We start from the raw sequence: 13,749 nt of genomic DNA, 5'->3' as shown, positions 1-13,749 counted from the left end.
TGCGGAAGGGAATCACACAGAAGCATGAATACCAGGAGGTGGAGACCTCTGGAGCCATACATATCAGAGGCTAGCTACCACAGGTGGCCACCGTAAGAATGGAGCAGTTTCAAGAAAGGTGAGAGGAGATGCACTGGAAACAATGCAAACAGCCCTTTCAAGGAGTTGTGCTTAAGGCAAGAGAAATGGCATAGTAACTTGAGAATAAAGTGTAGTCAATGGAGGCTTCTTTCTAGAGATAGCGATAAATGCCTGTTTATACACTGATGGGAAATGTTCCATAGAGAGGGGGACATGTTGGAGTGATGTTCTGCCTAGGTGAGATGGGTTGGAACCTATGTGTAAGGGAGAAAGGTAGCCTTTTAAAGAGAATAGCCAATGGTCATGCCAGGCCAGCTCACTCACATATGGGTTGATGTAGTGGAAGTTTGTGAATTTATTTTTTATAATTGTTTCTATTTTGCAATGAAATGAGGAATAAGATTATATGAGAGAATGAAAGAGAATTTCATAAGTTGGTATTACTGATATGACACATTTAGTTACAGTTCTGCCAGATTATTTTATCTTCCTATTTGTCATTCACTACATAGCATTGTGGAGTATTTGTATTTTTGTTCTGTCAGTTACTAATTACTGATATCTTTATATAATGCCTTAATGTCCCTGTTATTTGCAGGGACTAAGGGAAAGATACTATATTAGTGTCTTACTGTCAGTCAATAATGAAATTAGTTGGTACTCTTCTTCCTTCTCTCCCTGTTCACCTGGAATATAATTTAAAATGATAGCTTATTCTTTAAGATGGATATAACAGTCTTTGAATTATTATATGTTCACAGTTTGCCTGTGGATTTTATGTATGTTTGAAGATCGGTCTGACTGGTTAGAAAATCCCCAGCTAAGTTTCTTTGCATATCCTAAAACACATTACTCCATCATATCTACAGCAAGTGTCATACTTCAGAAGCCTGATGCTTCTGGATACTCTGTTCCTCCAGAACCACTCTCTACCCGACTCTACATGCTTGGGGTAGACCTCTATGAACTGCATCAACTGAGGTCTCTTGCCATCAAGTGTCTGGTTGAGACCCTATTTGTGGCCCTCTTCTGCAGCTACAGGTATCCCCAGATCCCAAAAGTCATTTCCTTCCTGTATCATTTAGAGTTCAATCAGAGCAGCAGAGCCATATGTATGTTCTGTAGATAGATTTGTTATCAAAACTTGACTCCAGGGTACTGTAGGAAGCCTGTTATGTAACTGTCCTCATGGCTGATGCTGCCACAAAGTCTGCAGGCCAAGCAAGTAGGGAAAGTGAACACTAAGTGAGAGAGTACAAAGACAAGCTGGAACCCACACAGAAAGTTGTGGTAGTTTTTACTGTCTTCTACCTAAATGATGTGGGTGTCCTACAGAGGTTGGTGCCATTTGTCGTGTTGCTAAGCACACATATCCCAGGAGCTGGAAGAGCTGGAGAAGATCCTGGGGAAACAAGAGCAGAGCAGCCACAGGCTTGTCTACTGAGCCACACCAACAAGAACCAGCAGGTAGGAAATGTGTTGGGGCCAGAAGCCTTTCTAAGCATAAAAACAAAATGATTGTTCCTTTGCCACCACCCTCCAGATCTCAAGCCAAGATGTCCTCTGTGACCCACCTTCACTGGAAACATACAGGGAATTCTAGGGAACATAGAATCAGCTGAGCCAAAGTGACACATTACAAAGCCACCACACTCTTGCTTTCCCTTCAGGGCCAGGGATCCCTTTTTGGTTTCCTGCAACCCTTCTCACACTTTTGTAGCGTCTCTTCATTCAATTTTCTTTCATTCCTTTCAAATGAGCCATTTCTTAATGGGACTAATTCTGTAACTGGTACCAGAAGTGGTCCCATGAAACAGATCCTCAAAATGGAAATGAGATTCTGGGGCTTGGTAAACCATGCAGCAGCACCTCACTTCTGGAGACAAAGCAGACACTGTTGTAGCATGCCTTAGGAAAGAGTGGTAATCAGGTGTTGGCCTGCCAGTGACAACTAGTGCATCATGGAGACCCTAGAATGAAATTAGATGGGAGCAGCTTGACATAGAGGTGAACAATTTCTGGGTCTCCTGGACAGAAATATGACCTAAGGAATTATATTGGGAATTCATAGCACCTTATTCAACTTTGAGACTTAAGCCAATTCTTAGACCCAAAGTGGCTTCAGAAAGACCTTTTAAGAAAGTTCCCGCAATGTAGCCATAGAGGCATTGTGCAAATCTTTCTCCAGGCCCTCCCAGGGGTCTCTGGGTTCACCCTGAGCACCATGGCCGTGCATGAGGGAGAAGGAAATACCCAGACCTCCTTGGGGACTTGGATATTGGCTCGAATTATATGAATTCTCGCAGTTTCCAAACACTGCAGTGGCCCATAATCAGAATGGAGACTTATGAAGGTCAGGAGATAAGAGTCTTGGCTTTGCTTCTGCCAGTGGGACCACAGGCCCATCCTATGGTTACTTCCTCAGTCCCAGAATGCATAGTGGAAACAGACTTACTTAGTGGCAGGTTCCTCATATTGGTCCCCAAACAATGGAGGGAGTACTCTTATACCCCATAATAATTTAAAAGTTATCCAGACTAGATATGTTTTAGGCAAAAAAAGGGGGGGAGATTAGAGATAGCCAGTGATTTAATGCAGATACCTAACATTGTTTATATGAGGTACATGGATCATATTCTGTGCTGACTCCAATTTTGCATTCTGTGGAAGTTATCTTCAGAGATAATTTAATGTTTAAAAGGATTAAAGCATTCATTGAATGGCCAGTTGTCTTGTGTCTCCTCTTATGAAGACAGGGATTGAACTTAGGACCCACCCTAATCTAGTATGATTTAATCTTGATTATATCTTCAAAATGATCCTATTTTTAAATAGGGTCAAATTCATGAGCACCAGCAGTTAAAACTTCAACGTATCTTAGGGAGGGATTCCATTAAACCCACAAACTGTTTTATTTATATCTCCTCAAACATGTGAGAATGAAAACCACATAAGGATTTAATTATTAAAAGCAAAAGATGCATCATTTACATTAATATGCAGATGACAGTTTACACCTAAATTGAAGTATTTAACCTCTCATTCCATCTGTTATTTTTGCTTAAACAATAGAACTGTTATGATTTTAATTAAAACCCCAATGAAAATAGAAAACTTTCTGCTGAAACTTTCCAATGAGGATGTTTTGACTAGCCTAACATTTACATGATGGCTATTCTTTTACCTTTTTCACACAACTGGAGAGTTTGGGCTTAGAAATTAGTGATAGCCCCTAAGAAGTATGGCAGAGATACAAAGAAGAAAGCGTTAGATGTCAATGAATAGTTAAATTAGAGTTCGGTGATGGTGAATTTGGGACACTAGGCTTTTCAGAACAAGTTGTTCTGGTGTATCCTAGAAAACTTTTCTCTTCTCACTATAGACTTTAGAGTTAGCAGTTTGACCCTGATAGGAACTGTGTTGAAAAGTCTTTGTATATTTGAAACATGTAAAATGTTTCCTATTTAACTTTAACCCAGGATTTTAAGGACCAAAATTAGGGATGACAGGTCCTGTGCATAATTTTTATCTTTATTCCAATAGCCATTCCCATTTTTATAATATTCATAAAAATATTTTTTAATTTTTATTACAATATTTTCTTTGCACTCAGTTAACTTATTTCAGTTGCATTTTTGGCTGATATGTAATTTGAGATCTATAAAGCTAATGTGTCTGTTATTTGTAAAAAGTGAGCTATATATATATACACACACAGACACATTTTCTTAGAGCTATATACTGATGCCTCAACACACAAGTAATGAGGCAGATGAAAGGGAGGCACACCTGGGAATTATACAACAGTTGAGCTCTGCGGCAGCTCCTGTCATGTCTGAGTAAGCAAAGAAACATGAGAGAATGAAGAAACTGAATAATGTCTGCAGATTGATGCCACCCTAACTATGCCCATCCCACTTGGCCAAACACAGGCAAGTTACCACCGATGTTTATTAGAACAAATTCGGGAAAGTGTAATTCGACTTCTGATACAAGGCTCAAATGTATTCAGTATTACAAGCTAGTATTAGCATATACTAGAAAGCTTAGCATTGAAGACATACAACAAGAAATCAATTTCAGGTAACATAATATTTCCAGTAGAGTTCTCCATATTCTGAATCTAAGGCCTAGAATTGTTGCAATCTCTCTATTTCTTCTTGATTTTTTAGAAACATAAAAGAATGGTACAAACTATTCAGGTAAGCTGGGTGTCTCAGTTATATCCATTTGTTTTTTGGCTTTTTTTTTTTTTTTTTTTTTTTTGAGACGGAGTCTGGCTCTGTTGCCCAGGCTGGAGTGTAGTGGCATCATTCAGCTCACTGCAACCTCCACCTCCTGAGTTCAAGCAATTCTCCTGCCTCTGCCTCCTGAGTAGCTGGGATTACAGGCACATGTCACCATGTATTTTCAGTAGAGACAGGGTTTACCATGTTGGCCAGGCTGGTCTCAAACTCCTGACCTCAAGTTATCCACCCACCTCAGCCTCCCAAAGTGCTGGGATTATAGGCGTGAGCCACCTCCTCCCAGCCATTTAGGCAAGGCAGCAGAAACCGTCTTATCCACAGACCCAAGACCTTTGGATTTCTCATGTCACCCCTCCTAACTCTTTATCCTTTAGTTCAGAGTCATAATCATCTTTTTACTTTTCACTGTCTGCTAGCAAAGTTCTCCAAAACTAATTCATTCAGAAAAGATGGGTTTTGTTTTCCTTACTTATGCTGAGATTAGGGTTGCATCATCTAACCTACAAAAGTTTGCATCTTTAGATAGCTACTTCTATTTGTTAATCCAGTGAAAGAAGATTATGAACAAACAGCAAAATGAATGTTCTTTTCACTGCATCCTTCTAGCTGCCTCTTAGCTTATCACTGCTCACCACAGGAACTGCCTTATCCAATTTCAGATTTAATTGAACACACTTAACTTTTTTTTTTCAGAGTCTCACCCTGTTGCCCAGGCTGGAGTGCAATGGTGTGATCTCAGCTCACTGTAATCTCTGCCTCCTGTGTTCAAGTGATTCTCCTGCCTCAGTCTCCTGAGTAGCTGGAATTACAGGTGTGTGCCACCATAACTGGCTAATTTTTTTTTTTTTTTTTGTATCTTTAGTAGAGATGGGGTTTCACCATGTTGGCCAAGCTAGTCTCAAACTCCTGACCTCATGATCCACCTACCTTGGCCTCCCAAAGTGCTGTGATTACAGGCGTAAGCTACCATGCCCAGCCAAAGACTCAAGTTAATGCAATAAAGTACATTTCTGATCGCCTCTCTATTTCTTCAACATTTACATATTTATATTTCCAAGATATTCCATAGAGCGTGAATCTGTGCAGAGAATTAGGCTTTGACTAAAAATCTTTCTGCATTTGTCTCTTGAGTTTAGCAAACAGTAAGTCATCTCTAAATATCTTTCTTAATCTCTCTTTTTTAGGGTTTCTTTTTATTGTAAGTCATCTGATGTTGAGAAAGCCTTGAGTTTAAGCTAAAAGCTTTTCCACATTGATTACATACAAAGTGTTTCTCTCCTGTGTGGATTTTCTTGTGTTTATTAAGATTTGAATGATTGTTAAAACGCTTTCCACATTCACCACATTCATAGCGTTTCTCTCCAGTATGAATTATTTTATGGCAATTAAGTTCCCAGTTAAGATGAAAGGTCTTTTCACATTCATTACATGTAAAGGGCCTCTCTGTAGAATGAGTTTTCTGATGTTTAGACAAGTCTGGCCGATATTTAAAGGTTTTTTCACAAGTCCTACATTGGTAAGGTCTCTCTCCTGTATGAATTCTTCGATGTTGTGTTAGATCTGACATCCGGACAAAGGTCTTTTTACAATTACTACAAATAAAAGATTTCTTTCCAATATAGACTTGTTAGTGGCGAGCAAGATCCGTGCGCTGGGCAAAGGCTTTTTTTTTTTTTTGGGGGGGGGGGAGGAAGGCAGGAAGGGAGGGAAGAAGGACAGTAGGGAGGAAGGAAGGGATGAAGGAAGGAAGGAAGGGAGGAAGCGGGGAGGGAGGGAGGGAAGGGAAGGAAGGAAATCAAGCAATGAGAGAGACATTGCCGACCTGGATCTAGAGGTTTACAAGTTAATTTCTTTTTTTTTTTTTTTGAGAGAAGGAAAGAAAAAAAATAAGTAAAGGAGAGGAAGAAAGAGGAAGAGAAAGAGGGAGAGTAAATGGAAATATTGCTTTATTTTGAAAAAAATTGGGTATTATTAATGGCCAATCAATGTTTCATTTAAACTTATGGGTAGGTGTGATGTGGTATTGACAAGAATGTATATTTTGTGTATTTGAAGTGGAGAGCTCTATAAATATTTATTAAGTTTACTTGTTCCAGATCTGAGTTCAAGTCCTTGATATCCTTATTAATTTTCTGTCTCATTGAGTCTAAGTCTCTATGTATCTGGGTGTTAGGATCGTTAGCTCTTGTTGTTGCATCGATCCTTTTACCACTATATCTTTGTTGCTTTAAAATCTATTTTATCCGCTACGAGATTTGCAACTCCTGCTTTTTATTTATTTATTATTTATTTTTGCTCTCTATTTGGTTGGTAAATCTTTCTCCATCCCTTTGTTTTGAGTCTTTGTGTATCCTTGCATGTGAAACAGGTCTGGATGTAACATGCCATTGGGTTTTGGCTGTGTCTTTTGATTGGGGGATTTAGTCAATTTAAATTTAGGGTTACTGCCATTTGATGTTGACTGGCTGTTTTATCCATTCGTTGGTGTAAATTCTTCTTTATATTGGTGCTCTTTACTTTTTGGTGTATTTTTAGAAAGGCTAATACTGGTTGTTTCTTTCTGTGTGTAATGCTTCTTTCAGAAGCTCTTGTAAAGCAGGCCTGGTGGTAATAAAATCTCTGAGTTCTTGCTTGTTCATAAGAGATTTTATTTTTCCTTCAGTTGTAAAGCTTAGTTTGGCTGGATATGAAATTCTGGGCTGAAGGTTCTGTTCTTTGAGGATGTTGAATATTGGCCCCCACTCTCTTCTGGCTTGTACAGTTTCTGCTGAGAGATCTGCTGAAAGTCTGATGGGCTTGCCTTTGTGGGTAACGTGACCTTTCTCTCTGGCTGCCCTTAGTATTTTCTCCTTCGTTTCAACCCTGGTGAATCTAATGATTATGTGCCTTGGGGTTGCTCTTCTTGAGGAATATCTTTGTGGTGTTCTCTGTATTACCTGGGGTTGAATGTTGACCTGCTTTGCTAGTTTAGGAAAATTTTCCTGAATAATATCCTGAAGGGTATTTTCCAGCTTGGATTCATTCTCTCTGTCGCATTCAGGTACACCTATCAAACGTAGATTTTTTACATTCATTACATGAAAAGAGCTTCTTTCCAGTATGAGTTTTCTGATGTTTATTAAGATTTGAGATGCTTTTAAAAGATTTCTCACAAACATCACATTTGTGGGGTTTCTCTCCTGTATGAGTTCTTTGATGTAGAATAAATTTGGAGTATGGATTGAATTCCTTTTTGCAATAATTACATGTGTAATATTTCTTTGTAGTATGATTTAATAGATGCTGAGTTTTTTTCTGAGAAATAGCAAAAGGTTTTTCCACCGAAGTTACAGGAAAAGGGCTTCCTTGGAGTAAGAGTTTTTTTATGCTGAGTCAGGTTTAGTCTCTGGCCAACATGAAACCTCTGATGTATAGACAGGGATGAGAGAAACCTGAAGGCCTTTTGACATACATCACATTTGTATGGCTTCAGTCCACTGGGCATGCTCTGATGTTGAATAACCTTTGAAGGTCTGTTCAAAGTTTCGCCACACTGGTTACATTCCAAGTGTTTATATAGCATACAAATTTTCTAGAGCATTGTAAATGATAAGCGATGCCTAAAGGCCTTCGTGTTTTCACCATATCTGTGGGCTTCCCCTACCTGATGGATTTTCTAATGTCCATTAAGTTGTGAGATATGCCCAAAAGCCATGCCACAGTCATCACATTCATAATGCTGGACAGAAGTACCACGTTTTTGGTATTCTCCATGGTGAAAGCTTTGTCTGAAGGCATCCCCAGATTCCTTGAGGGCACGAAATGTTGCCAAGGCTGGTTGACATGCTGTTAGGGAAACAATATGAGAAAAAAAAATCAGAACTGGGCACTCCAACATACATCAAGTTAATTAGGAAAGCAAGGGAAAGAAGAGTACAGTGGCGTTAGAGGAGTAGGATGAGAAGTAGGAGTTTGTGGAGGTGGAGAGGAAGAGAATTGCTTCTCCAAGTACAAAAATGATTTAAGTGATGAACGGTGGCCACTGAATTTTTCTCTATAGCTTTAAACTTGAAATAACTATACTTGTGATTGTAAAAATGGCTCAGTGAAATTTTAATAACCCTAACACAAAAACTTAAAAAGCCTAAAAAGAATCACATGAAATCATTAGCATGGATTAAAATTTTATTTTCACTATGCTCCTTTAAAATATTCCTGTGTGGTATAGCAATTTGTGAAAGTGATTACACTTTAAATATTTTCCTTTGAACATCAAAACTGGGGATACTTATGAGTGAATATACATCTGTCTTATCAATTTGATATTTAATGTTTCACTGTGCAACAGGGTCTTTTTTTTTTTTTTTTTTTTTAATTTACTATTTTATTTTTTGAGATGGAGTTTTGCTCTTGTTGCCCAAGCTGGAGTGCAATGATGCAATCTCAGCTCACTGCAACCTCCGCCTCCCAGGTTCAAGCAATTCTCCTGCATCAGCTTCCTGAGTAGCTGGGATTATAGGGGTGTGTCACCACGCCTGGCTAATTTTTTATGTTTTTAGTAGAAACAGGGTTTCACCATGTTAGCTGGGCTGGTCTCAAACTCCTGAACTCAGGTGACCTGCCCACCTTGGCCTCCCAAAGTGCTAGGATTACAGGTATGAGCCACCGTGCCCAGTCGACAGGGTCACTATAGATTGGGCCAGTGCTCTATTTGGATAGTTGAGTTGTACTTATTTTTGTTGTTGCTAAGAACATTAAGAACAATCTTAAGTCTGTATCTTTGTTGAACTATATCCTATTATATTTTAGTATTGATTCTAGACCATCAAACTTGTCTTTATATAAAACTGTGATATGATGAGTTCTAGCATTTTGTTGTAATGAAGACATCTAGAAACTGGTTAGCTGCAGAAAGAAACTTGAACATTTCTACACACATAGGAATTATAGATTGAGCATTTCTAAACATGTACAAAATATTATAGATATGTTAATACAGACCCAAAAAATCTACCACTGATAAGATGGAGAAGCAGCATGGGTTTCTGTTATCTTCCTCATTCTAGTCTGAGATGCTACTGAAGTGCTTAGAAAAATGTATATATATAGTGGAATATTTACTAATGTACATGAGTAATATTTTCAAAGAGATAAATGCAACATTTCAACATGGGACAGAATTGGTGATAATAAAAAAGGACAAAGTGAGAACAGTTGGTTTGAAGATATGGGGTTTAATTTTTTAATTTTAATTTTTTTTATTGAGACCAAGTCTCACTTGTTGCCCAGGCTGGAGTGCCGTGATATGATATTGGCTCATTTTAACCCCTGCCACCCAGGCTCAAGTGATTCTCCTGCCTCAGCCTCTTGAGTAGCTGGGCATGCCACCACGTCTGGCTAATTTTTGTATTTTTAGTAGAGACAAGTTTTTTTATTTTGGCCAGGCTGGTCTCGAACTCCTGACCTCAAGTGACCTGCCTGCCTCAGCCTCCCAAAGTGGTGGGTTTACAGGTATGAATCACCACGCCCAGCCTGAAACTCTGTTTAAATGAACTTAATGGTTGGCATTTATAGCACAAATTATATAGCCAAAGATGAAATAGCAGCATGGAAAACCTGGTTGGAGAATTCTTTTAGAGGGAAGGAACTGGTGAAATAGAATATATAAAAGAAAAATCAGGATTAAAGGAAGTACTGCCATCCATTAAATGTGAGTCCTATTAAAAATGGGTAGAAGATTTACCGACTTCATCATGCGGCCTAATATGTGGGCAACTGGAGTCTCTGAAATAGAGTGGGGAAGGGAGTGGGGGAGGGACCAGAAAAATATCTGAAGAAATAATGGGCAAAAAACTCTCAAACACAGTAAAAACTATAAACTCACAGATCCAAGAAGCTCAAATCACACAATAAGAAACATGAAGAGAATGACATTAAGGCATATTATATGAAATTGATCAATGCCAGTGATAAACAGAAAACAGTAAAAAGCAACCAGAGCAGGGAAAAAGACATTATGTACACGGCACAAAGACAAAGATGACATCAGAGTTTTCACTGCAAACACTAAGCAAAAAAGATAATGGAACAAAATCTTTAAGGTACTAAAAGAAAAAAAAAAAAACCTATCAACTGGAATCAACTAGAATTCTATGCCCAGCATATTGTTTTCAAAAATGAAGACAAACAAAAGACCTTTTCAGAAATACAGAGATTGAAAGAATTCATTATCAGCAGAGCTACGCCGCAAGTAATTTTAAAGGAAGTCCTGCAGGGGAAGAGAAAAGAGATGCCAGATGGGAGTTTGGCCCAGCACCAAGGAATGAAAAGCAACAGAAATTGTAACTATATGGTAAATATGTGTGTTTGTTATTATTACTTAAATCTCTTTAAAAGATTGACTGATTAAACACAAATAATAATGTATTATGGGGCTTACAACATGTAAAAATATATGACAGCAACACCATAAAGGCAGGTGAAGATGAATTACAGTATACTATATATGGTATATATAGTATAAGAATGACAGTATAGGCTGGGCACGGTGGCTCACACCTGTAAACCCAGCACTTTGGGAGGCCAAGGTGGGCAGATCACCTGAGGTCAGAAGTTTGAGACCAGCCTGGCCAACACAGAAAAACCCTGTCTCTACTAAAAATACAAAATTAGCCGGGCATGGTGGTGCATGCCTGTAATCCAAGCTAGTCGGGAGGCTGAGGCAGAAGAATCACTTGAACCTGGGAGACAGAGGTTGTAGTAAGCTAAGATTGTGCCATTGTACTCCGGCCTGGGCAAGAAGAACAAAACTCTATCTCAAAAAGAAGAACTACAGTATAATTCTTATACTCTACATGAAAGAGTCACTTGCAGGAAGATTGTGATAAGTTAAAGACAGATACTATAAACTCAAATCTAACACAACCACTAAAATTGAGTTATAGCTAATAGCCAATAAAGGTGATAAAACTGAATCCTAAGAAAGTAATTAATCCAAAATAAGGTAGGGAAAATAAAGCAGAATAAAAGAGAAACGGGAGAAGAACAGATATGACAAATAAAAATCTATTTGATTTAGATTCAAGCCTAATTGTATCAATAATCACAGTAAACTTAAAATATAAACACGAGGTTTCACAACCTGAGCACTATTTACTTTTGTATCAGAGAATTCTTGTGGGGGCTATCGTGTGCATGCAGGATCTTGGGATCCCTGACTGTTACACCCTAGATGCCAGTAGCATGCCTACACACCCAGTTATTACCACCGAAAAGGTCCCAGACATTGCCAGATGCCCTTAGGGGGCAAGTTCTTCCCTTCTCCCCATTGAGACCCAGTGGTGTAAGCACCCCAATGAAAAGGTAGAGATTATCAAGCTTGTATGAGAATGTAAAACCAACTTACCTGCTAACTATAAGAAACTCACTTTAGAGACACGAATAAGTTAAAAAGCAGATGGATGGAAAATACATACCATGCTAACAGTTAAAAGAAAGCTAGAGTAGCTATATTAATATCAGACAAAATACATTTTAGAATAATAAGTATTTCTGGGATAAAGAAGATTATTTTGTAATAAGGAATTAACTGAGAGCATAATTCTAAGTGTTTATGCACCTACAGAGCTTCAAAATACTTGAAGCAAGAAGATTACCAGTGAAAGAATATACTCCAATAATAAAAAACTGATTTTAAATAAAAGAACCCACTATGATGGCTAACTAGAAAACCACACTACTATAATAAAGAATATTATATGGAACAGACATACACAAATGGAATTAAAGAAATTTCAGAAGATGATTTCTATAACTATAGTATCGCTGCCTTATATGTAAGGATGGCATCACAAGTCACTGAGGACAGGATGGATGCCTTGGTGGATGGTATTGTAAAAACTGGCTCATTGTTCAGAAAAAATGGGGCTGGTTGTTCCATTATACCATATACAAATATAGACAGATTAAAACGTGAATTTTAAACCCATAACGCTGATAGGAGAATGTCTTTATGACCTAAGATGCAGTGGGCTTCTTAAATGACAACAAAAAGACAGTAAACAAAACCTATAAGTCAAAAAATGAAGGATTTCTGATCAAGAGAAGCGCCAGAGTCAACAGGCAAATGACAGACTGACAAAAGTAATGAAACATTTTAAACCAAAAAATACTTTATATATAACATAAAATTCCTCAATTCCACAAAGAAAAAGAGAATAACATTAGAAAATGAGCAGACATGAAGAAGCAATTCATAAAAGCTAAATAGTGAGTGGATGACAAGAGTATCAGTGAGTTTCATCTTACTCTTAGGGAAATGAGAATTAAAGAGACAAAGCTTAACTATTAAAATGGAGCCAACTAAAATGCAAATGTTAGCAAGCAATGGTAAGATGAAGAAAAGAGAAGTTAGGTGGGTTAGAGTGTAAAATTCACAGATGTCCAGAAAGTAATCTGGGTATGTTTTGTCAAACTATAATATGCCCTGTGAACCAGAGAAATTGTTATAGATTCTAAAGGAAAAAGATGAGATTTGGGTCAGAAGGAATTGTAGAGACTTAGGATTTTTTTTTCCCCCTAAAACTGGTGTGTGGTGGATGCATATTAAAGAATACTATATTGCACTAAAAAGTAAGATGCGTAGCTATAACATGTAAAGATTTAAAAAACAGCTAAATAGAAAGGTAAGAAGTGAGATTTTTGCAGCATGCTGTTTAAGAGTACAGCCGTATGTACAATCATGAATATTTTACAACTAGTATAAGCAAATTTTTTTAAGACAGTCTCACTCTGTTACCCAAGCTGAAGTGCAGTTGACATGATCTAGGCTCACTGCAACCTCTGCCTCCTGGGTTCAAGTGACTCTCCTGCCTCAGCCTCCCGAATAGTTGGGACTACAGGCATGAGCCACCACACCCGGCTATTTAACAACATAGAAAATATTAGACCCACTTTCTAGCACATGGAGAATGACATAATGAATTAGAAATGAAGGTTATACAAAATGACAATGGAGTCTTGACTAGAGCAACAGTGACAACTGATTGACTCGACTTTTTGTATCCAATTTCCAACCCTCCCACTACCACACACCAGCCCTAAACAGGATACATGGTTTTATTCAAATATGTCACGAGACAAAACAAAGCAAACAGATGTGTGTTGTAAAACCACAAGGTGGCAGTGAAAAGATCAGAAAAACATTTTGTAGTAAATATGAAAGTGATTCTAGCTTGGTAAAAAAATGTTCAGGGGTGCACTTAAAAATAAAAGTTTAAGGGAGAGAAAAGAACTAGTTTGGGGGTAGAAGAGGAGTTTGGGCCAAGTTATTAAGTATTTAAAGAATAAACAGGGTTATTTGGAATTCTTGCTAACAAGTCTTATAAAATCTTTAATAAGTGGATTCCAGTCCACTTTCCAAAATGCTCATAGCTTAAATGCA

The sequence above is a fragment of the Callithrix jacchus genome, chromosome 5 (genome assembly GCF_049354715.1).
Source record: "Callithrix jacchus isolate 240 chromosome 5, calJac240_pri, whole genome shotgun sequence".
Classification (NCBI taxonomy): Eukaryota; Metazoa; Chordata; class Mammalia; order Primates; family Cebidae; genus Callithrix; species Callithrix jacchus.
The sequence above is the reverse complement of the archived record's forward strand: the minus strand, read 5'-3'. Positions refer to the sequence as shown.